Source organism: Anas platyrhynchos, chromosome 14, assembly GCF_047663525.1.
Source record: "Anas platyrhynchos isolate ZD024472 breed Pekin duck chromosome 14, IASCAAS_PekinDuck_T2T, whole genome shotgun sequence".
NCBI lineage: Eukaryota > Metazoa > Chordata > Aves > Anseriformes > Anatidae > Anas > Anas platyrhynchos.
In genome coordinates this window covers 23123612-23147716 of record NC_092600.1, presented here as the reverse complement: position 1 = coordinate 23147716, position 24105 = coordinate 23123612, and positions in this window count along the sequence as shown.

Sequence of the window (24105 nt, the reverse complement as noted above, 5' to 3'; positions counted from 1 at the left end):
TAACACGTGTGTTTTGTTTCTCTGTCGCAGGGTGCTCTCTCCTCCCTTTCTGCCTTCCCCCCCCCCCGAGGAGCACGTCTCCGCAGCACTGGAGGCAGGAGCTTGCTACACGCAGGTACGGTGGAGGTAAACGCTTTGGTAATGCACCTGTGTGTAAAAACTTACACGGTCGGTGTGTAAACCGACTCAAAAGCCCCTTTCCAGTCTTCTGGAGTTGTCAAGTGGTATTACCGCATCATGCCATGAAAATGAGCGAGGTGCATTTACGGTTCCTTAACGGTGAACAGATTCTCCAAACTAATCTGTGATAAAAGAGCATTTCCTATAAGGAAAAATAAAACTATATATTGCTTGACACTCACAAAGGATAGTTATTCTACCTGTGATTATTCTTTTATTTGCTAACGAGGAACATAACATTGCACAATTAGGCTTTTAATCGGTGCCTTACCTGCTCCTGTGGTTGTCACTTCTGGTTTTGTTGGAGGTATGAAAGGAGGCCAGTGTGGCGGGTGCTTCTGGACCAGCTCAAACATCCGTAGACTCTGCTGCTTTAGAATCTCCTGAGGACAGAATGCTTTCATTTTAAAAGCTGGCTCGGGAGACGCTTCAAACACAAAACGTGTCTGCTTAATTGAAAGTGTTTTTTAATTACGCATGTCCATCAGGAAAAAAAAGTCTTTATACAGACATACTGTGAAATCCAAGCACCATGGTCTCTGTAATACATCCCTAGTTAAAACACATCTGGAAGACAGATCTCTTGAACTGTACTACAAATTATCAGTCTTATCATCTTTTGATATCAGCTTTGATATCTGCAAACCTGTAATTTTGTTTACATGTAGCAAGCACACTAGGAATGTACAATATTTTCTGCTTTTTAAAAGGAAGTTGCTTGCATAGAACTCTCCTCAAGTTTTCTGTTGATCAATAGCACAAAAGACAGATCTATCAGCTCCTCCAAAGGGGAAAAAAAAAAAAAAAAACGCATCAGATTTTGAAGGACAGGTTTTGGTCAGGAAAAAAGGTGTTCCTGAAGCCAAACGCTATTCCTCTTCAAAGAGAAGTTACCTTCTGTCCTGTATTTCAGTTATTTACAAACTGTTTTCCTTAGATGATTTTTTTTTTTTTTTAAATAAATGCCTTTAGAGGTTGATGGTACTTTACATTCAGACGTCTGGTGCTTAGCTTAACAGCTGCATGCAGAAACATCCTCAAGTCTGTTTCCTGTGGCAGCCAGCACCTTCTGTTCTCCCTAGATCAGCAGGAGCTAGAGGCCTGCAGCACTTACAGAATCAGATCTTTAAGATAGCAGGGACTAACAGTCATAATTAGAACACGCAATCTACTATGTCAAACAATAAAAAAGGATCAGGAAGCAAATCATTGATACATCACTACAATATGGCAGTTAAACCTTAGTCATTTAGTGAGAATTAGAAGTTAAAAGCAAGTGTCACCCAGTAACACCTTCAAGTGTGGATGTTTACACCCATTTTCCAACTGGCAGGGTTTGTGGCTGGTAAAGTGCTGAACAATTTCCAATTAGCAATTCAGTAGTATTGCCTTACCCTGATGCTTTAATGCATTCTTCTCCATGGCTCATACAATTTGTATACAAAGGAAAATGCAAAGGAAAATTTTACAAAAAACAGACAATAAAAACCAGACTTTATAAAGAACAAATCGAGATGCTAAGTTCCCACTCTTACCTTTTGTACAAGACTACACCGGTTATCAAAATCACATTCTTCTTTGCAAAAGAAGCCCTTAGGGGAAAAAACAAACACACAGAGTTTTACCTTTGCAGATGGTAGGTATGTGGTACCAGCAGGTAAGGCGGTTTGACCTCTGATACAGTAATGCCCTGTACGATCAGTAGATATAAGACTCCAAATATGTGGCAGCTCTAGGGAGAGAACCCACGGGGAGAACAAGGCCCTGCAAACCCCTAACGAAATAGTCAAGCAAAAAATAGCAGCAGCTCCTGTGTGCTCCTCCATGGAGCGCCACCCAGTTCCTACAGTCCAGGTATCAGCAGAAGCTGAAAACTTGTAGATGATGGACCACCTAAGGAACATTTCCATTCTGGTATCTATACTGAAAATATTTGCTCTTCATTATGATTTTGTCTGTCTCGTTGCATCATGCCACATTTTGCACAGTTACGTAGTTAAGTATTAAAACAAAACAAAACAAAAAAACTTTCTAAAAAGCAGCAGTATTAAAAAACAGGTATGTGAATGAATGACAGATACCGGTATCTTTACAGATTGTTTAAAGCTTTAGAAACACATCCCACTGGTGACAACTGCCAATCACCCAATCACAGGATACTGGCATGGGATCAGATCCAATTTTTTCAAATACCACAGTACCCCCATGACATTTTGGGTGAATTACAAATAATACATTTGTATTTGTAATTTGGGGTGAAATACAATAATTCCACTTAAACATTTTCAACTTATGATAGAAAGTAAGTTTAAGTAACTTGTCTAGAGGTGACCAAACATAAAGTAGTGATAGAATAAAACACGTAAACCTGTTTCAGTTCCTTGCTCTGACCATTATAATGCCTCTTGAAAGAAGTAAAAGCTGCTCAGTAAAGAAAACAAAGCGAGCTCCCTACAGTACAGACAGCTCCCCACTTGCCCTAAGATTCTCCATGTAGTTATGTACAAACTACTATGTGTTGATCACAGAAGACAGCTTTGTGATCTTGGTTCTGTTCAAGGAGATGCATTGCTGCCCTTACCAATGTAGAGAGACATTACTTTGAGATAAAGTACATGCATTCAAGATTTCCTGACACTTACTAAAGCTACTGAAGGGTCCAAATTCATGATCTTCATTCTATGTGGGGCTTCCTGGCAGTGGAAACTCTCATCGTCAACCGTGCCATTTTCTTCTGAATCTACAAAGCTTTGAGTGGTGTGAGGGTCCAGATAGATCAGCTCATTGCCTGGATGGGTAAAAGCCGTATGTTAAAAATAAGCAAGTGACATTAATAAGTACTTGGTCCAGAACTGTAAAATAGAAATTAGATTGCCATCGCAGTCAGTATAATCTAGACTTTCCAGCTAGGGATTCTTTAAGAGAATCGGAAGGGTTAGACACAACGTTTCCCACAGGGTATTTAGTATAACTTCCTATTGTCACCTATTACTGTAATTTTTTGGTTGGTTATGTTCTATCTTTGTCACATACTTTTATTTTTCCATGTGAGATCCAGTACTTTTTTTTTTTTTTTTTTAAATCTCAAGTGTTGTAAACACTAACATTTGACAGATTAAAAGGTACAGGATGTTCACAGATGCAATCTGTAATCCCATTAGGCATTCATTCAGAAATTGGAACAAAAAAGCCTAACTAAAACAGGTTAGGTTTTACAAAAGGACAAAATAGGGTTGCAAAATTTTGGCCCAAAGTGGGGTGAAATCTGAAGGATTTCATTTTAAATTAATTAGAGCAATACTTAATAACAGAAGGTATGCAAAAGGTGAAAAAGATACTGCTATCAGAAACAGTTTTGAAATACAAGAAAATAAAAGTGACATTTGACCAATACACTTGTCAAATGCTATCAGCTATTCTCAGTATGTTGCTCTTGTTGATGTCATCACTTATTTTTACACCTAGCTTTGCTGTTAACTTTCTGCTCCTGTTAAGGATCATCTCATACTGTTTCTAAACTCTTTTAGATATGCTTCTTCATTTATTTTATTCTATTCTCATCTTTCTTTACTTCTAGAGGTTCACGCTTAGACCCCTTACTATTTCCCCTTCAAAAAATGTTCTCTTTTGATCATCTGCACATTTGGAATAAGTTTCTTTTTTCCTTACCTAAAAATCCTATGAAATAATAGGCATTATTTGGTTTCCCTCCTAATGCTCCCAAAGACTGTGGCATCTTAAAGCATTCCTAGGAGTTCAAAAGGAATAAAGGAAATTGTCATTCATTTCTTTACTGACATCACAGATACCCAAACTTATTTGACAGTAACGAGCAATGAATTGAAAGAAAACCTTACTTTAAATGCATCAATATATACGGGATTTATGTGATTTATCCCTAGTCGTAGAGGTATAATAAGCAAGAGGGCTTTCCAGCCTGTGCAGAGTCCTCCTGCCTTCTTGCTTCGGCCAAGAGCACTTCTGTGCAAATGTGCACTGCTGTGGGACGCGCTGCTGCTCTGAGGAGGGGACCAGCACATTTTTTCTGCGGGAATAAAACTAGAAATCAGTCAACGCACAGAGGAACACAAAGCAGATCTTCCTCTCAGTAGTGAATTAAGCTAGTTTGCCAGGGATCTTTATAGGGCACCCAAGACAAAACGAGCCGGGCATGGCAATTACAGCTATTTAGTAGAAGTAATTCTAGCAGACAGTATGTGCTGGCACGTCCAAGTGAGACGTTAGATCAATGATTGGGGGATGACAATTTAAGACTGCAGTGACATGTCCTATTAATGTTATTAATAGTGTCAAGCTTTGCCTATAAAACGCCAGAGAAATGAAATGGCAGCAATGATGACAGTAGAAATTCTTCAAGGAGCTCTTCACATCCAGTGATGTGAGCACGAAGTTGGCATCAGGGATCAAAAAAACACAACTGAGTTTGTATGTCCTTCTTCCCTCTTCTTACCCTTGCAAGACAAACCCATGCCCCCCCAAGTATTTGTTCATGTTTAGATACATGCTGGCAAATGGAGTCAAATCAGAAACTGTTACCAGAAAACTGATGAGGTGTCACTTCCTGATGTCTTCAATGACCACCGTATTGCCCATAGATACATAAACTGCTAATGAATTCCATTCATCAAATAAAGCAAGCTTCCTAGAAAACATTAAGGTACTAATTAATATAAACTAGTTGGATCAAAAGGGTAGCTTTACACTCAGAACCATTTATTTATTTTTTTTTTCTTAAGAAAAAACATCCTTTCTGCATTTTTTAAAGTCTCCATGTAAGAAAAAGAAAACTTTAAACATTAAATGTTTAATATCTTTAGAAAAATAGGTACTGAGTGGTACCAGGAAAAACATATGCGCTGCACCATGTGCAAACTGTTTTGTCTTACTGCTAAGTGCAGTGACAGTAACAGTTCAACTACATCAAGTTTATTACTTTTTATTGCACTCGACAGTCTCTGCACTGGGTTCTTGCCCAATTGTGTCTTTTCTCATCTGGAAAAGAAAAAAATTCCTATGCCAGTTTTGCAGATTACTTTTTGCTTAAGAAATTCCACTGAATTCAGTGGAATTACTTCTGCCTGAGCCTGCGTGCACAGCAGAAATGGGGCGTTAAAAGCTAAATCAGCTAAGGGTTTGGGGCACCAAAACTTCAGTGGGAGACAGCAGCACACAGTTTTATGTCCACTTCTGCAAAATCCAAACCTTTGGGGAAGGGAGCTACACTCTTAAGCTGCACTGGCAGAATTAGCTGTTTCAAATAAGCCAGAAAGAAATGGGGGTGAGCGTTTCACCATGAAAAACTTGGCCATGAAAGATCTGGAGTCCAGGGCATGCTTCAGCTCCCCTCCCTCTTCAGATCATGTGCCTGTTCCAGGGTGTCAAAGACTTGCTGCTGAGCTCGCAGGACCTGTAGCCTAGCCCCTGCCTGAGGTAAGACACCTCCACGTACCCCTGGAGAACTGAGCAGCCTCAGTTCCTTTCAGTGTGGCTCCCAGACTATGAGGAGCTGCCCATCTTTATCCAGTAGCCTTGCTGGCAGAACTGCTGCTCAGAAAGGGAGGAATTGCAGCTCAGTTCCCTCCCCAGCCGAGATGGCTTCTCTCTGATGTTTCACACCACCACTCCGACCTACACGGTGGCACTCTCGACCTGCCAGAGCTGTGCCACTGTGCAGAAAGGAATATACATCTGTGGTGTGACTGGTGAGGGCATGCAGACGGCATAGCAGGAGACTTTCCTGCAGTTTCTTCTCCTCAGGCTCTTCCTTTATTAAAATTTAGAGGTCACCCATTCCCAACTCAGTACCTGCACACCGAGCTGTGGCATGACATTCCATGCTGCACTTGTAAATAGATGGCAAGTACATTCCTGACTGTGGGACAGGGGGAGATGCAGCCTTCAAAACTCTGCCTGGGCCTTCTCTTGGCTGCCCCAGGGGAGTACGTTCTGAATGAGACTGGTATGATCTCACTTACTTTAGTACTTGAGCAACTGTATTTGGTCCAAACCATTCTCCAATTGACTTCCCCTCTCCAACACCCACCTGTGCTGTTTTCACAGTGAAAAAAAGACACACGTACACAAAATCAAAGAAAAATGAGACCATAAAGAATGTGGGAACAATATACAGTAAATACTGTGACTGTCAAACATTCTAGAGTAACTGCAATCTGTAGTTAGCAATAACAATTATTTTCTCAATCTATGCTCTTTTCAAAACTTAGGGAGTGCCAGTTTCTTTAATAAACAAAAGGCTTCTAAACTACAATGAGAATTACAAGTTAACAAATGTTAGTGCCCTTTATTACAAATTACAGCAATAAGCTACAAGACTGTCTATTCTAACATTACTGACTCTGGTACCCAAGGCTTACAGAGTTTATCAAGAGCTACATTCTAGTACATGGCTTTATTTAGGTCTCAGGGAATGTTTCTGTACTACTAGTCTTTGCGCCCATCTGCATACCTTTTTATTTTTGTATAAGCATACACCTTGTCTTCACATCCACTTTTTAAAATTATGAATTAACATACTGCAAATTAGTGATTCAACACAGTAGAAATTTCAGTGGAAAAAACCTGAAAGTTTATGTTTGTTCTTACCCATCTGGTGGATTGAATAACAGCAAGCCTTCCTGTCGAGAAAGCATCGTAGGATTCTGTGATATTCTTCTGGTTGTTTTTTGTGTTTTTCCCATTGCCAATCTGAAAGGAAAAATTGATATAGAATAAAAAATGGTGACGTTTTCATTACACTGATCAAATGTCTAGACAGCAGAAAGCTTTATAATGAGATGTTAAAAGACATTTCAATTCATCTCGAATATTTACATTTTGTGTAGAGCTCCTAGAATTCCAAGCTTGTTATTTATCATCAAGCTGCCCTTTATCATCATAGGCTAGATTGTAAAAACAGGGAAAATAAAACAAAACAAAAACATCAACTGCAAACATATTCTGACGGATCATGCTGCGTGTTGATAGCCATTCCAGTATCTCTGAGCTTCCAAGATTATTTAAAAGTACAGGCTGTGTTTAGACCTTGTTGGATTTCTAAGCACCCATTAAATAACAACATAAGATCCATACAGAAAGTCCAAACACTCCACTGGCAGCATCCTGGGATGTGACATGCACGCTTAAGAGCTTGCACCAGGGGGGTTTGGACCTCGTGCTGCTGACAAGTGAGTAGTGAAGAGAAGGGTAAGAGCACTGTCCCACGGTGGCAGGTTTTCCCTTGGCCTCAACTTGGGTGTTACACTAAAAGGTTTATAAAATAATGGCGACAGGATTCCCCATTTGTTCTCCTTCTATGCCTATTTCTCTGCTTCAGGCTGGGATGATTTCACCCAGCTGAATATGAATTGATTCATTAGGAACTGTTACCAGGGCATCAAAGAAAGTCTCACTAATAAATTCAGGGTTTGTGCTTTTAATGGAGTACTTACGAAGAAGCGTCTGCAGACAATACCGAAGTTCCCTCAGGACCAGCACTCACCTCTCCCTAAGTGTCTGCAGATCAGTGCTTGGGCCAGCATCATCTGCCCGCATCGCAGCATACATCCCCAGCCAGCGTCCGACGAAGGACCCGTGCCTCCTGTTAGGAAAGTTCAGCACAATCAGTGCAGGCTTTCAACTGGGTGCAGCACCACAGAGGACATTTCAGAGTGCTAGAAAACAGATAGGGCTGATGAAGCCTCCATGAACTGTCCTACAGATAAAAGGCACACAGCAAGACTTTGGTTCCATGCTGTTGGTCTAATTCTAATCTCTGCATTGCACAAATAAACAAAATTCATTTATTCCTTGTGGAGCTGACTTACTCTTTTCATTCTTCAAGCAGCATTCACAAACCATTTACTGCATGCTATACAACATGATCACCTGTTTACATACAGACATAAATAAACACTGATTTTAATAATCTTCATGTTTGCATAAACAGTTAAAATGATGCTCAAAATGCGCTGATACTCTAGAAATATTTTCCCAGCCTACGATGCCATCACTTATCTTGCTATTTAATTTAGAACAATGCAACAAATCTGCAGTATACTCACCAATAGGCGAAAACTTTCTTCTATACGTAAACCACGTTAAACCACAGTAAACCACGCGTGAACACACCTTGGCTTATTGTCTGACTTTGGCTTATGGTGCGTCTGTTGCTGTGTCCAGCACAGTGCAGCCCCTAAATTGCTACCAAAACCTTGCCACAAACCTCAATCCCCCTGTTAAAAGAGACCCTCTTGTTTGTTGCCCTTCTTTCGACACTCTCTAACAGGTTTATGTCTTTTTCTTATACTGTGGAGCCCAAAACTGCACTCAGTACTCAGTACATGGAATACCAACAGAGACTGCCTGGCATTTTCTCTTCTCTGCAGAAGCTCTGTTGCTAACACTGTCCAGAAATCACCACTGTCACAGACAGTAGTAGCATTCCCTCCTCCCACAGTTTGTTCTTCCCCCCAAGACTTAGACACCACCCAGAAAAAGAAGAATAATAATACTAATAAAATAAAATAAAATAAAATAAAATAAAATAAAATAAAATAAAATAAAATAAAATAAAATAAAATAAAATAAAATAAAATAAAATAAAATAGTCAAAAGCCATCAGGAAGGCAGTGGTGCAGACTGTGGAGAGCCTGGGTTCAAATCCTTCTTCTGTGAGGCTCTGAACCTATATCCCACCACAATCTCTCTGCTAATGTATGGCAGGGAAAGGAGGAAGAAAGAACATATCTCCTGCACTTTCCATTTATTGTTGACTGACAATTCTGTAGAGTTATAAAGCCTCAATCAGTGAGATACAGGGTTCTTCTCACACTGCCTCACTGTGCCCTAAGCGGAACAGCTCTCATTTAATAGATGCTTCACCACAAAATCATGAGTCATCTGCAGTTTTGAACTTTTCTGGGATCAAGTCCCTTCAGATGGTTGAGGAATCTGCTCCAGCACCTATGTAAACTGGTGCTCTACTAAGCTAGTGAGTGAACAAGAGAGAAATCCTCTGCTAGATGACTTGACAAATTGGGTCTGAAAATAGTGTTGAGGCAGAATAGTCCACGATTTTTGCCTTGGGTGCACAGAGGGATTGGGTGTTGTAGACTTCTTTTATTCTTCATTAAGATAAACATTTTCAAAAATGTGCTTGTTCAACCTTGCTCCCACTGTGTGCATGGGAGGGAGATAACTGAAAGTGGGGAGCGTTGCTTGGATCCTGCAAGTGGCTGAGGTCCAGTGGGGTTGGAGGCTTTCTTCCTCCTTTTGGAAATGCAAAGCAACCCTGCACCTCCCCTGCACTTGCAGGAGGATCATGACAGCCCAAAGCACAGCGGCTTTGTAATTGCTGCATACACTTCGATCGGATTTACGTGGCAAGGGTTTGGTAGCAGGGGCCTGCAGGGATGGCATCTGTGAGAACAGTCCAGACAACAGCCAGCTCCAGATAGCTCCAAAAGGGCCCCGGCGCTTGCCAGAGCTGAGCCAATAAGCGATGTTGTTTGCACCTCTGGGAGAGCAGATGTAAGCAGGGGGAAATACTGCTGCACAACAGAAGCTGGAAGAGCAAGGAGTGAGAAGCAGCCCTGCAGCCCCCAAGGTGAGTGCAGCAGGAGGCAGGAGGTGCTCCAGGCTCACAGCAGCAGTTCCCCTGCGGGCTGTGCAGGGAGAGGCCCCTGGTGGAGCAGGCTGTCCCCCTGCACCCATGGGTCCCCCATGGAGCAGATCTCCACGCTGCTGCCCCCCTGTGGGTGGAGGAGCCCCCGGTGGAGCAGGTGGCTGTGGCCTGGAGGAGGCTGCGGCCTGTGGAGAGCCCCCGCAGGAGCAGGCCCCGGGCCGCAGCTGCAGCCATGGAGAGGAGCCCCCGCAGGAGCAGGGGGGCTGGGGGGAGCTGCCGCCCAGCCGTGGGGGACCCGTGCTGGAGCAGTTTGCTCCTGGGGGATGGATGGATGGATGGAGCCCGTGGGACGGAGCCGTGTGGGAGCAGTGCTTGAGGAGCTGCTGCCTGTGGGCAGCCCGTGTGGGATCAGCTGGGGAAGGACGGCATCCCATGGGAGGGACCCCACGGGGAGCAGGGGCAGGGAGGGACCCTGAGGGTCACTCTGCTGAGTCTGCTTTGCCCGTCACGATACTTGTTGAGCCATCGCCCTGTCCTTATCTCAGCCCTGGAGCCCTTTGCATCGTATTTTCTCCCCCTTTCCCTTTGAGGAGGGGGAGTGAGAGAGCGGCCGTGGTGGAACTCGGCTGCCCACCCGCTTTGAACCACCGCAGTTGCAAAGTCCTGGGAAAGATTTCTTTCAAGAAATTAAACAAGGTGTTTAACAAAGAAATGCAGAGTTTCCTTTTGAAGGCTTCCTGGAGAATTGGGCTTCTTTCCTATTCCCAGCTCAGAGGAAGGGAATTGTTGATTTCACCTTCTTTTTTCTGACATGGAAATCAAAGGTGAACTGCTCTACAAGGACGGGCAACGTCTCAGAATCAAGCTCTTTTGCTCTGTAGTCCTTTCTCAAGGAAAAGATTGATCACCCACCTTCCACAGATGTAGGGGAGCAGGGAATAATGTTTGAACTACTCTAATTCAAGTCAGTTTGGGCATAGTGGTACTTCCCTAGCTGTTTCTGAGACAGACGCATTAGCAACAGAGAGTGTTGTGCCGTCACTGGGAGGCGCCTGCGGTGATGACTTCAGAAACAGAACTGAATTGTGTCACCACAGCACTTTGGCAACAGCTGCCTCTGTGCACGTTTAGCTGGGAGGCACAGAGAAGGGTGCTGGATGCGATGAAACCACGTGAGGATTTGTGGATCTCCCCTTGAGGTGCACAGAGAGGGACCATGCCCTTCTGTAAGTGTTTTGATGCTTGGCTGCGGAAAAAAATGTGGTTTTGTTGTGAATGCTTCATTGTAGTATTCTGTAGTTTGTGTCAAGTCCTTACAGAAGCCTCAAGGTTGGTACTTTGCTCAATGATGGAGAACAGACCCAATGTACGGGTGAGGGCCTCTGCACGTTCTCTTCTTCCTACAGACGATCAACAAATAAGGGGAGACAGAGAAGAGTGTGCTGTGGTCCTCCCATAGACCGCAAGTACTAAAGCATAAACAAGAGGCTTAAGAGTCCCCCTGTCATGTTAAAATTCAGGCAGCAATGGACTTCCTCACACGGGCTGGCCTGTCGACTAGTGTCTCAGGCTGTGGCGTATGAAGATGCACTCCATCTGCTTTCAGGGTAGCAATGGCAGTGGGCAAGCTGCCTGACCTTAACATTTGTCATTTCATTTCTCACCTGAGTTTTGGTGGTTCTCCACGATTCATTCTTGGTCTAGAAAAAAAAAAAAAAAAAAAAAAAAAGTGAATTTGGATCAAAATAAAAGGATAAAAGGATTTCCTTTCCATTAATTACATGTTCTTACCTTTGTAACAGATTTGGTTATTGACTTAGAAGGCAAATATCTGGCCAGACTGCAAGACTTGTGCTCGCAGCGTGGGACAGCTCTCGTAAAGGTGATTCAGGGCAGTTTCTGGAAAACAAGACATCAGATCTCCCAAACAGCTTTCTTTGTGCTAATGTAGGAAGGGTGAGTAAGTGTAAAGGTAAGAGCCCAGATACCGTAAGAAGCAGAAAGTGTGAAGGAAACTTCCTTCTGGCTGATACAGCTCCATATCTAGTTGTCAAGTATGAAGAGAGCAGTGCTAAGTTTCTTGGGGAGAGGTAAAAAAGAAGAGACTGGGAGATTGTAAAAGGAAAAAGTGGGATTCCCTTGTCCTGGTTTCAGTTAGCACAGAATTAATTTTCTTCCTAGAAGCTGGTGGAATGCTGTGTTTTGGCTTAGGATGAGAAGAGTGCTGATAACACCCCGATGCTTTAATTGTTGCAGAGCAGTGCTTATACTAAGCCAAGGACATCTCAGCCTTTTGCTCTGTCCTGCCAACGGGCAGGCTGGGGGTGCAGTAAGAGCTGGGAGGGGACAGACCCAGGACAGGTGACCCAAACTAGCCAAAGGGGTATTCCATACCATCTGACGTCATGCTAAACAATATATAGGGGTGGCTAGCTGGGGGGAGGGGGCCGGACTGCTCGGGGTTAGGCTGGGCATCGGTCAGCGGGTGGTGAGCAATTGCATTGTGCATCACTTGTTTGTACATACTATTACATTCGTATTATCACCATTGTATCATTATTATTATTATTGTTATTATTATTTTTGTTATTATTATTTTCCTGTCTTATTAAACTGTCTTTATCTCAACTCACGGGCTTCACTCTCCATTTCTCTCCCCCGTCCCAGAGAGGGAGGGGGGAGGGTGAGCGAACGGCTGCGTGGTGTTTAGCTGCCGGCCGGGTTAAACCACGACAGCCTTTTTGGCGCCCAACGTGGGGCTCGAACCCACGACCCTGAGATTAAGAGATTAAGATTAACTCTGTGCTAACTGAAACCACGACACCCTATTTCAGGAAATCCTAGGAACTGGAAATAGAGATTGGAAGAGTGCTTTAAGCCAAGACAGACATGTTTTAAAACTAAAACCTAGGAGTTGAATGAACCAAGAAATGAATCCCTTTTGATTATGCAGTTGTGTCCAGTGTTATCTTGGGAAATATGGTTTCCACATAAAACGTATCTGGGGCTTGAAGTTCTCCTAAGGCCCTTCTCTGTGTATTCCCTACTGTTTGGTAAGCGCTGAGGTCACACTGCAGACAGCAGCACGTCCTCTCCCCACTACTTAGCTGTCTGTTCTCACAACACGTCTAGGAACAGAATGGCTTGGACACAACTGCGCCTAGGACCGAGTTCATTCAAGCTGCTGGACGAGGTAAAAGCTCTGGACAAGCGAAGGGGAGGGAGGGATGGGTGGACATACAATATGATCACTTTAATCTCTTCACTAAGAATCCTGGCTGAGAAAACAAAACAAAACAGAATCAAAAAGAACAGAACAGAACAAATGAAGCAAGCAGCTAGCTTGCTGGAGACATTGTCTAGGAAGCAGTGAAAACACTAGCAAACAAAAACATGTCAAAGGACTAACTCTTTGAGCTTAATTCTAATCCAACAGCATAACCTCAAAGTCCTGTTTCTGTTCGTAACAGGCTGGTCCAGTAACATGTCCCATTGGATGACTTTGCAGCATAGATGTCAGGAATGCAGCTTGGGATCCCCTCCTTCTACTCAGAGTTCACTTTGAAGGGATGAGCAAGTAATTCTTCCTGGGTTGACGGAAATCTAAAGTCTGTTTTCTAACACTCTTGCAGACGCTTCTCTGTCCATCGGCCTGTCCTGCCAACTCTGGTGTGAGTGTGAAGTTGTGGCAAGAGGGATTTCCCATTCCTATTTGACCTGATGGACACCAGCTTTCCTCGGAAATGGCTGATGTTGCTGAGGAGGCAGCAGTATCAAAGCCCTTGCTGATGAAGGTACAACCAGCTGGGGAGGCTTTGGCATTTCTGCACAACGCTGCTCCCTGACTGTCACTCCAGACTCAGATTCGGAAAGAAGCAAAGCAAGCTAGAGGAAAACTGGATGTCCTGGTAATTTTCTTTTTCTTTTATTTCTTCATTCTTCACTTGTAAGAAAATCTAAATCTTAACCCTTTGTTTGAAAACACGGCTTTATGGAAATGCTTATGGGTGTGCTCCTTCACCTTGTGTGGAACCTGCTTCACCTCGCTTCAGCTATAGGACACCTATGCTCCAATTTATGCTTCCCATGATAAAGCGGTGTTCTTTCGGTGTTCTTTTCTGTGATGCTTGCAGGCGAGGTTGAAAAGAGTTGTCAGTAGGATTCTTCGTTTCCTTTGCAGTATCCAAAGCTCCGTATTACCGTGGATCTTCTCCTCTGATCTGGAAAGCTTCACAGGCCAAAAGAGAATTGAGATGAAGAAGGAAATAGAGAATGCTGACCAATATTGCCAAGTACCACCCGTAAGTTTTGTGAAAGAATCCGGTGCATTTCTGTAGTGGTAGAAAGTTCATAAAATCATCGTCGTGCACTTGAAGGCAAGCAATGCTGTAAAAATGAAGAATGCAAGGCCCTGCTTAAGGACAATCTTCAGGCTGCTTCTAGATCAACAGCTTATTTGCTTCTTCCACAACCTCATCTCCGCTTGCTTAGAAGTTGTGAAGGTCGGAAGCACACTCCGTCTTTTTCATCCCCTCTGTGTATCTTTTCCCTGACAGCAACTTCTGTCTTGGCTCTTCACATCCAGCCAGAGCAGTTGCTTTGCCTCCGCAACCTGCAGGCTGACCTCTCGTGTGTACCTGTGCTGGACTGAGGGTAATGCTTGTAACGCACACAGATGCTGCATTCACTGTGACTTTTAGAAAAGAGAGCAAGAAGCTAACCTGCACAGCAGACTCTTAGGTTTCTGTCTCTCTCTCTCTCTCTCTCTCTCTCTCTCTATCTGCATATATATTTCAGTACTTATTTACTTCTTTAAAGATACCTTAAATAGAATAGATACTTTAAGAAAGCTTACTTGTTCTTCCCCTTTCCTTGTTTTTAACGTTTGCTTTTCTAACCAATCCTTAATGTTACAACATGGGATTGATGCAGTACTCAGTCCTTAGAAGTTCTCAAAGCACATCAGTGATTTCTCTATTTCTCAACCTTTCCATCTTCATTGAGATCTCTCATCTGAATTTAGGTAGGAGGTGAAGAAGAACACTGCAAGCAGCTGAAGCCGTATCAGACACATGCTTCTGCTAGGAAGTCATTCCGAGTGATTCCACGGTGTACTTTAGACAGGTTTGCTCTGGTCCTCTGGACTCAGCATCCCCAAGGGATATTTCAAAGCTCTCGGAAGGACCCGTCATTATCTCTGACACTGCAGCCTCCAGTAGGAAGGGGTAGATATTCCTTGCCCTTGTGCAAAGGAACTACTCAGTTAGCTGTTTCTAACCCAAATCTCGTTGTTGTCTTCTATTGACAGACACCACCCGGCTAGCCAAGCTAAACCACTGAAAATGGAAGGAGTGGGACATCTTGCAAAGCCTGCTGCTGCTTCTAAGCAGAAGTGCGCTGTAGGTGGGGACACAGCAAGAGGAAACGTCCAGGCCACGGTGGAACTGCAAGGCACCTGTCTGAGCCACACAACGAAGTCAGCGATTCCCAGTTGGAGACTGTTGCTCGACCAGTGACACAGCAGCTGGAGCGCTTCTGGTTGCTGCTGATGGGTTCCCGTGAATCAGCCAGGGACAGGAGCTATGAGAACGACTGAAGCGATTTGAAGTTACCCGAAAGAAAGAAGAGTGGAGAGAAGAAGACAAGAGGGGAGGGAAGGGGAGGGAATAAAAGGAAGGGAGGGGAGGGGAGGGGAGGGCAGGGGGAGGGTAGGATAGGATAGGATAGGATAGGATAGGATAGGATAGGATAGGATAGGATAGGATAGGGTAGGGTAGGGTAGGGTAGGGTAGGGTAGGGTAGGGTAGGGTAGGGTAGGGTAGGGTAGGGTAGGGTAGGGTAGGGTAGGGTAGGGTAGGGTAGCATAGCATAGCATAGCATAGCATAGCATAGCATAGCATAGCATAGCATAGCATAGCATATTGTAGCGTGTTAGAGGGGAGGGGAGCATAGGAGAGTATAGGGTAGTGTAGGGGATCGGAGTTTAGGGGAGTGTAGGGTAGGATACGGGAGGGGAGTGTAGGAGAGTGTAGGGGAGGGGGGCATAGGGTAATGTAGGGTAGTGTAGCGAATGGGAGTTTAGGGTAGGATAGGGGAGGGAAGTGTAGGAGTGTGTAGGGTAGTATAGGGGAGGGGAGTGTAGCAGAGTATAGGGACAGGGAGCATAGGGGAGGGGGTGTAGGGGAGGGGAGGAGACGGGAGGGGAGGGGAGGGGATGGGGGGGAGGGGAGGCAAAAGTGGGGAGAGGAGGCAAAAGAGGGGAGGGGAGGGGAGGGGAGGGGAGGGGAGGGGAGGGGAGGGGAGGGGAGGGGAGGGGAGGGGAGGCAAAAGTGGGGAGAGGAGGCAAAAGAGGGGAGGGGAGGGGAGGGGAGGGGAGGGGAGGGGAGGGGAGGGGAGGGGAGGGGAGGGGAGGGGAGGGGAGGGGAGGGGAGGGGAGGGGAGGGGAGGGGAGGGGAGGGGAGTGCTACCATAAATAAAATTGCCAAATACATGACATTTTGGATCTGGAGCCAAGTCTTTGTGTACATGTCCTCTCCGTAGCCCCACGTGCTGACCACCCACCCGAATCTGTCATACTGTTGGTCAGAAAGAACAGGGAGCATAGGGGAGGGCAGGGGAGTGGAGGGAAGGGAAAAGAGGGGATGGGAGGGGTGGGGAGCGCTACCATCAATAAAATTGCCAAATACGATGAAGGAGCAGCAGAGCCTGCAACCTCCAGTCCCCAACATCCTCCAACCACCCCCCACTGCTCCGTGGGAAATAGATAGAAGATACAAGACTGAGGTTTAGCCTGGGATGGAGGTAGTGTGGCGAGGTGGTTTTCTGTTTGGTTGGTTGGTTGGTTGGTTGGTTGGTTTTAAAGTTTTTAAATTCTCCCTGTCCTACTTTGTGATCAGTTGGCAATAAATTCAATTACTCTTCCCCAAGCCAAGTCTGTTTTGTCCATGAAGCCATCTTCCAGTCCTGAAATAAGAAAGGAAACAGACCTGCAAGCAACTGTTACACAAGTGCAGGAAGAGTGACAAAGGAGGGTTTTGAGGCATGAAGTTCCTGCAAGGATGCTCTGCTCTTTCCTCACTTCAGTATGAAAAGCACGGCACTAGTGGGTGGTCTGTGGTGGTAGTTGTTTTTTTGTTGTTTGTTTGTTTGTTTGTTTGTTGTTTTGTCAGCTCCACCCCACAGTATTTTGCTTGTTCTACTTGTTTTGGTGTGCCCCCATTCCCTCCCTCAAGGTAAAACATCCCTAGGGGCCATAACTTGCTGTTAGCAAACAAGATCTTGCAAAAGAGTGAAGTTAACATGGCACCACCTGCACTGGTGTATAAATAGTTCAAATATTTTCCCTCACTTTCCTGTAACTTTCCTGTAAATTGCTGGTCAGGAGATAACAAGTGGAGAAATTTAGGATAAGAGAGAGAAAGTTGTGTTTCCTATTGCCCTGGAGTTTCTGTTGGTCTGGCCACGGAAATGGAGTACTCAAAATCCTCAGGACACTCAGTTTATACCAGATTTATCCTAAAACTGCAGTATTTCTAGGCCCTTGGGATTCTTATCAATTAAAACATACTTTTTCACGCACAGAAGATGCAAAAAAGTGCGTCTACTGCAGTATGCAGACAGAGCCAGTCCTGTCTCTTGATTCCTTCTGCCTTCTGCCTGAAGAGCAGCAGACAATCGAGTTCTTGTCTTCAGTAGCTACGGCCTTAACCAACTGTGCAGTCTGTCCATTCATACACAGAGGAGGAAAAATAGCGTGGAATAACTCCTCTCCTTTGTGCTAACAGAGGAGGGTACAGCTTCCTCACTCCAACCCCACCGAGGCAAACCAGTCAGCAGTGCACGCCAGAGCCTCTGTCTCTTCCCCGTCTCATGATGTGCAGCTGGATCACTCTCCCTTCTATCCCCAGGATCGCTTTCAGCACAGTCACAGAAGGGTCAGACTCACAGCTTTAGGAGCCATCAGAAGAGGCTTTCACTCTTCTGCCACCACACCCCCTATACACATGCAATTTCACACATGCAAAGAGACACCATGGATTGGGGAGTTGCACAGAGAGGAGACCACACCCGTTTGCCTGCCTGCAGTTTGACACCAGTAGGGAGGGAATTCCCGTCAGGAGTTTCCATAGAGATGACAGAATATGGCCCTAGGCTCCTGCTGCTTCTTTCAGCCCTAATTCTTCAAATCCATAGGAACGGAAGAAACCTTCCCAGCCAAGTGCTGCATATCTTGAAGGTTGGAGAACCCACAGCCTTCTGCTTCATTTCATTTTAAAGATCAATCCCAATGTCACTCCCATAGAAGTAGTGGAAGCCATCTGGCTGGCTTGGCTTTCTCTCCAAAGAAGACCAAATGAGAGTTGGTCACGGGTGAGGATGAGCCCTGACAGTTCCTGCATTTTGGTTCTCCTGCAGCCCACAAAGCTCTCACTGCCTTGCCTGAATTTGAACCCCTTTGGAACCAAATCTACAGATCATCTCTGTAAATCCAAAACAGCACTTATTCACCATGTGAACAACAAATGCCTGGGATGGTTAACAGCACTTAGGTGCAAAAAAGAGCCCCCGCAGGAGCAGGCCCCGGGCCGCAGCTGCAGCCATGGAGAGGAGCCCACGGGGAGCAGGGGCAGAGAGGGACCTTGGAGGAGGGAACTGTATCCTCTTTTTTCATCGGTGCTGAGATTGAGGATCAGGATTTCGTGGTAGGAATTTGTTTAGATGAACCAATTTACCTCCATATGGGTTTTGTATGTTTGTTTCACCTTGTCTTGCAGGACCATCTTGGCTGGGTCTGCAGTGTTGTGCAAAAGTGAAGTTTTTCACAATAAAGAGCAGCTTTTTTTGGGGGGGAAAAGGCTGAGGTGGCCTTCATCAGAGTCTTGTGACCTGAAAATGCAGAAAATGGGTGCATGGCTGGCTGGATGGGTGGGTGGGAGTTGGGAATTCAGCCTTGGGATCAGAACTGGGACGTTGTTGGGATAGGAAATGATCAGTGGGATGGGAAGTGATGATGGGGATAGGAACTCATTGGGATGGGATAAATGGGTTTTATTTTTATTGCATTCAATCCACTTTCTTGACTGTGTTGTACAGTATGGCGTTGTTTTATTACTATAAAATTATGATGATTATTATTTAATCTTATTAATTAAACAATTTTTATACGTTATTATATTATAAATTATAAATATTAATATTTAGTATATTGTTTTTATTCCTTTTCTACCCTATTAAACTCTCTTTATCCCAGTGCACTGCTTTGGACTTTAGTTTTCCTTCCGAGTCGTTGTGGATTCACTCCGGATGGGGGGACATTAGCGAACGCCTGTGTGCTTCAGATCCAAGGTCACCTTTGCCCTCAACTCAAGATACATGTTTGCATCTATTGTCGTGAAACAATGTTAACAACAGCAACAAAAACGTTCCCTACTTGCTAGCAGCATCCCTACGTTTGCTGGGGTGTGCTCTGTGCATTTTGAAGACCGTTCCATGCTATTCAGCCCCTTCAGGAGGAAATGGATGGTTCTAGGAAAATGCGTCTTGACCTGATGCAAAGCTGTGACTCAGCACCCTGCAGCCCCCGCAACCCCTGGCATTTTACCTGCAGCCCCTCCAACAACTCTGATGTTCCCTGCATCGACTTCAACCACTGCGCTGGGACCTGAGGCCCCTCAAACCCGTGTCACTCGCCCTGCAGCCCCTCCAGCCCCTGGCATGTTCCCTGCAGCACCTCGAGCCCCTGGCATGTTCCCTGCAGCCACTCCAAGCCTGGCACAGGCCCTACAGCTGGCTGCGGGGACTATCCAGAAATCTGCTCCAGAAATACAGTGATGGCAAGGAGCCCTCCACTTCATTCTTCCTTTTTTTTCTAGCTGGAAGCATTCAGAGTTGTCAACGGAATTGGTTTGGAGGAGTAGGAAAGACAGAATTGCTGGGTTTCTGCTTTCTCCCAGAAACTATCAGACCACAACATGACAGTTGTCTTTCTTTTACGTTCTTTTACACCTGGATCTTTCTCACTTTTATGAGTGTGGGGTATTCCTTCTTTCTCCCTTTACCTTCCTCCCTCCCTCCATTCCTTCCTTCCTTCCTTCCTTCCTTCCTTCCTTCCTTCCTTCCTTCCTTCCTTCCTTCCTTCCTTCCTTCCTTCCTTCCTTCCTTCCCTCCTTTCGTTCTGTCTGTCTGTCTGTCTCTCTTTCTCTCTTTCTGTCCAGCACTGATTTTATGGCTACGTGTGCATATCCACAGTGTAGAGTTTTCTCCGTTCCGTTTCTTCCCTGAGTCTTGCCCCTCTTCCCTGCAACTGAACAGCATTTGCCTTGATCAAGGAAGTGGCAACATGCGGCTTACACAGTAACCTGCTGAAATTACAGCTATAACCATGGAGCACAGCTGCCGATCAACACAAGACCACCAATCGCTCACATTTCTAAACTGCTCGTCACAATTCTTCCGTATGTAGGCTGTGATGCTGCTCATTTCTTAAGCACCCATCCATTTCTTCTCTTCCCAGACCCTCAAGGTGTCCTGGTCAAACCACCTCCCTTCCTCTTGCCCCATCTGGCTCTCCCACCTTCCTTTTCCCTCAAGGCTCAACTTTTTTTTTTTTTTTTTTTCCAGCATAGGTGCTCCATAGAAGCTGCTGCTGCCCACCTCCGAGTTGACTAGGGCTGAACTACTGAAAAAGAAAAGAAAATCTATAAATAAGAGTGAGAGATGGTGAATACCCAACCATCTCTTAAAAGCAGGATTTTAAGAGAATAAGTAATTGATAAATGGAGTTAAGATCGGAGGGAAAAAAGTCCACTGTTGCAATCAATAGAGTTAAGAAGTTTTTCAAGTACATTAGGAACAAAAATTAGAGTAATGACACAGATCTGATACGGGATGGGTATTGCTTCAGTGAGAAATGATGGAAAAAAACACAACACAACACGTGTATGTGTTGTTGGGTATTTGTAAAAAAAAAAAAGAAACAAAAAACAGGTTAATGAAAACTGCATGCTCAATTAGATGATTTTTTTGTTGTCATTGGTATGGAATTGTGGGCTTTACAACACAATATGTGTTATATATATATATTATATATGTTTTATATATGTTTTATATATGTTTTAATAAAATAAGGAAATGATATTTTTTTTCTACGTTTGTGGTTTCCAAACTGTAGTTAATAAACATTAAACAAGATGCAATAGGATCTCGTTAACTCTTTTGTTTGAAAAAACAGTGGCCCTGATCGAGAGGTGCAAGTGAGAGGAGACAATATTCAGTATTTCTCTATGTTGTCATTTATTGGTGAAGATGAAAGTCTGCAGTTCATGTTCATGACACTAGCATGACAACATGACCACAAGGGGGACTGTCTGATAGTGAAAAGGAACTTCAGCATGGATTAAAAATCTTTGCCTTTCTTTATTCTGAACTGTTTTTCTTATGGCTGCTAGAGAGAGATTCTCTGCCTTAGAAATAAAACTGCCCAGGCTGTTCTGATAAACCTGTAGGGTTAAGGCACTTCTACCAAAACAGATTTCAAAAGGCAAGAAGTCAAAAAGCAACAATTCAGTAATCTGTGTACGCTTCTATATTAAGTTTTAAGATCACCTGGTTTATAATTAGTTCACACAAATTAACCAAACATAGCAGCATACAACCTAAGAAAAGCTTAAGAAATTTATTAGATGCACAGATAAAGTGCTGTAACAGAGAAACTTGTGTAAATCTATTCTAAAATAAATAAGGTACAGTTAAACCACCTTTGACTCGTTTTAACTCGGAAAGAAATAACCTAAGTTTTAATCATTTGAATTTTAAGGTCAAGGTGAAATATACCATAACTATAACAGTGGTTGTGATCTGTATCAACTATTTGAGGCTCCTGTTCCTCTTGAGGTCTCCCAGAAACAGGAAGGCTATTGCAAAATGTGTCCATTAGACATAGTTCCTTTTACAGAAACATTTTTGTAATAAAGTCTGGTTGCTCAAATACATGTTAAAATATTTAACAAGGAAACAATTTTCTCCTGATCCAGTCAATCTTTTAAACAAGACAATGTATTTTTCCTATGACGCAGCCCACAGGAGGGAACAGAAGTAAACATCCTCCTGAACTGAAGACTGTTTTGCTTGAAGAACTAAACTATTGCATTATTATATGAGAGCAAGAAATATCCATTTGGGTTATCCCTTTCTCCAAACATGGTGCCCAGTGATACATGTATTTTTGCCTTAATCTCAAAGGCCCGTTTGTCTCCAGGTAAGGTACGTTAAAAAGAGATTCCCTTTAAGCATCTTATCACAAGATCTCTTACTGCCTTTCCATCCGGGGAAGCTTGTGTGTTAAACTGCCCTTGGAGTTTTGGATGCTACTAGATTTCTGTGCTCTGTTATCCATAATTTCAGGCACTTCGGGGCTAACATGGCTGTTTAAGTCAATGCAATAATATTACCAATATATTCAACACTCAGAAGAGTCACCACAGTTTCCTTCACACACTCAGGATTTCAAATTCTTCTTCCAATTCAAATAGCTTGTCAGTAGATTCAATGAGTTCTGTAAAAAAAGATAAAGAAAAAAATGCTTCTAAAGACATGCCTGATTTTGTTCACTTAAAAAAAAAAACTTTGAAAGACGCATTCCAGAAAAGTACTTTGTAAGAGTGAAAAAAAAAAATCTGTGCTAGCAATTGTATGGCTTGTTTGGATACATGCCTGCTATATATTGCTTGACACTCACAAAGGATAGTTATTCTACCTGTGATTATTCTTTTATTTGCTAACGAGGAACATAACATTGCACAATTAGGCTTTTAATCGGTGCCTTACCTGCTCCTGTGGTTGTCACTTCTGGTTTTGTTGGAGGTATGAAAGGAGGCCAGTGTGGCGGGTGCTTCTGGACCAGCTCAAACATCCGTAGACTCTGCTGCTTTAGAATCTCCTGAGGACAGAATGCTTTCATTTTAAAAGCTGGCTCGGGAGACGCTTCAAACACAAAACGTGTCTGCTTAATTGAAAGTGTTTTTTAATTACGCATGTCCATCAGGAAAAAAAAGTCTTTATACAGACATACTGTGAAATCCAAGCACCATGGTCTCTGTAATACATCCCTAGTTAAAACACATCTGGAAGACAGATCTCTTGAACTGTACTACAAATTATCAGTCTTATCATCTTTTGATATCAGCTTTGATATCTGCAAACCTGTAATTTTGTTTACACGTAGCAAGCACACTAGGAATGTACAATATTTTCTGCTTTTTAAAAGAAAGTTGCTTGCATAGAACTCTCCTCAAGTTTTCTGTTGATCAATAGCACAAAAGACAGATCTATCAGCTCCTCCAAAGGGGAAAAAAAAAAAAAAAACGCATCAGACTTTGAAGGACAGGTTTTGGTCAGGAAAAAAGGTGTTCCTGAAGCCAAACGCTATTCCTCTTCAAAGAGAAGTTACCTTCTGTCCTGTATTTCAGTTATTTACAAACTGTTTTCCTTAGATGATTTTTTTTTTTTTAAATAAATGCCCTTAGAGGTTGATGGTACTTTACATTCAGACGTCTGGTGCTTAGCTTAACAGCTGCATGCAGAAACATCCTCAAGTCTGTTTCCTGTGGCAGCCAGCACCTTCTGTTCTCCCTAGATCAGCAGGAGCTAGAGGCCTGCAGCACTTACAGAATCAGATCTTTAAGATAGCAGGGACTAACAGTCATAATTAGAACACGCAATCTACTATGTCAAACAATAAAAAAGGATCAGGAAGCAAATCATTGATACATCACTACAATATGGCAGTTAAACCTTAGTCATTTAGTGAGAATTAGAAGTTAAAAGCAAGTGTCACCCAGTAACACCTTCAAGTGTGGATGTTTACACCCATTTTCCAACTGGCAGGGTTTGTGGCTGGTAAAGTGCTGAACAATTTCCAATTAGCAATTCAGTAGTATTGCCTTACCCTGATGCTTTAATGCATTCTTCTCCATGGCTCATACAATTTGTATACAAAGGAAAATGCAAAGGAAAATTTTACAAAAAACAGACAATAAAAACCAGACTTTATAAAGAACAAATCGAGATGCTAAGTTCCCACTCTTACCTTTTGTACAAGACTACACCGGTTATCAAAATCACATTCTTCTTTGCAAAAGAAGCCCTTAGGGGAAAAAACAAACACACAGAGTTTTACCTTTGCAGATGGTAGGTATGTGGTACCAGCAGGTAAGGCGGTTTGACCTCTGATACAGTAATGCCCTGTACGATCAGTAGATATAAGACTCCAAATATGTGGCAGC